This window comes from Echinops telfairi, unplaced genomic scaffold (assembly GCF_000313985.2).
Source record: "Echinops telfairi isolate 266 unplaced genomic scaffold, ASM31398v2 ScPeMD7_7469;HRSCAF=8507_1, whole genome shotgun sequence".
Lineage (NCBI taxonomy): Eukaryota > Metazoa > Chordata > Mammalia > Afrosoricida > Tenrecidae > Echinops > Echinops telfairi.
Genome location: NW_022111373.1, coordinates 88,157,626 through 88,159,659, shown reverse-complemented (window position 1 = coordinate 88,159,659; position 2,034 = coordinate 88,157,626).

The window sequence follows — 2,034 nt, the reverse complement described above, 5'->3', positions numbered from 1 at the left end:
TAGCAAAAACGAAAGGATCCTCTAGTAAGATGCATTGACACAATAACCACAATGGTAACTCAACCATACCAATGATAACGAAGAGTGTCAAGAGTGAGAAACAATTTGATAGCAACTAATAACTACAATAACAAAAATAGAAACCAAGAATTTAGTTTGTCTATGGGTTTTTCTATATAGATTTCCTCTCTATATATATGTGTGTGTGTGTGTGTGTGTGTATACACACACACACACACACACACACACATATATATATATATTTAAGTTCCCTTGAGAATAATAGATAAACCCTGTCAAAGGATAGCGGAGCCAAGTCCTCAGATGTGTTTTTACCTCCCCCCCTTAACAAACTTTAGTATATGAAATGACATGATCTTTAATTTCTATATTTTCCCTTTCCCATCCTTCACATAAGAAGGAAAGATAAAGATACTTGAAATATTAACCATAAATGAGCAAAGCAATACCCTATCCATGTAATTTTTTATTATGAGTGAATTCAGAGCCAGAAAAGCAGCATCAAAACTAGAGTGCCAGCCTGCATGGTTCCTACCTCTTTGGGCTACGTGATGCCAAACCAGTCATGTATCCACATTTCACAAAATTCTGTAGCCAGATGGTAAGGCCACAGGTTGTTCTGTAAGTCACTAGAAAGCAATTTGAATCAGCGTCATGTTCAATGGACTGTCCAACATTTGTTCTGACTCCAGATAAACACAGACAGAAATGTTATTCCGTGACTCTAAATGAGTACTTATTATTCATTTTCTCTCTCATAAGGCCCACATCTAGATTCCACTTTGCTATAAATCAAACCAACATACCTAGACTCATGAATCAAGTGCAAAGTAACCAATGATTTGAACTTTACGTGATGGACAATGTATATTTTATACTATTTCCCTAATGCAGTGGTTCTCAACCTTCCTAATGCCACAACCCTTTAATAAAGTTCCTCGTGTTGTAGTGACCCCCCCAACCATACAATTATTTTTTATAGTTACTACTTCATAAATATAATTTTGCTACAGTTATGAATCTGGCAACCCCTGTGAAAGGGTTGTATAACCCCCAAAGGGGTTGCAATCTACAGGTTGAGAACAACCGCCCTAATGAGTCAGAGCTAGGGTACATGCCCAAATGGTTAAGTTGTTTGGCATACTAGATTCATTTCTCTATATCTTCTTTTCAAGATCAAGATAACTGGGTTCAAGAGCCTAAGATGTTTTGAGCTGGAAGCTAGATTGGTAGTAAAAAGTTTTTATAAAATGATAACTACAGTTCAGAAAAATAAACTGGGAATAGCTTTAAATAGTGTACATGTAGTTACAAAAATCATCATCCCCAACTCATTGGTGCAGTACTTCAAGGAAACATTTAGTGTATGAGTTTCCAGAAACATAAAAGGAAGAAAAGGATTTTGTTGGCTAGAATTTTTGAAGAAAATCAATGCAGGCACTATTTGCAGAAGTAAGACAAAACTTAAGAGAACCAACAAAGAATGAGGAAGCATCCAAGGACTACATCAGCAAGTAGCTGTTTCCACTCACAGTTAGGGAAAGGCAAGTGAAGAAAGCAGTTGTGAAAATGGTCTGTCTTACTTGGATACATAGCACTTGATCAAACCCCACCAGGCCTCCTCACCATCATTTATAGATCTACCTCCCCAATAAACCATTGCATCAATTATTTCTATCTATGGTCATTTTTCTACCTCTGACTTACCCATAGTCCACTAATGAATATTTTCAATTAATATAGAATGTCAAAAATTTGGAGGATTCTAGCTCAAATGGTCCAGGTCAAAGCACAAACATGTTTTCAGATGAACTAAGTAAATGAGGGGAAATTTTGTTTAGTCAAATTATCCTTATTTTTCTTGCTAGAGATCCATGAAAAATAATCAATAGTTCTAATATTTTACATTATAGCCCACGTGTATTTTGGATTCTGTGTAGACATAAAAACATTTCTCCTGGAAATTTTTTTAAAAGAAATATTCATTTTAACAGATAAAAAAGAATTATTCAA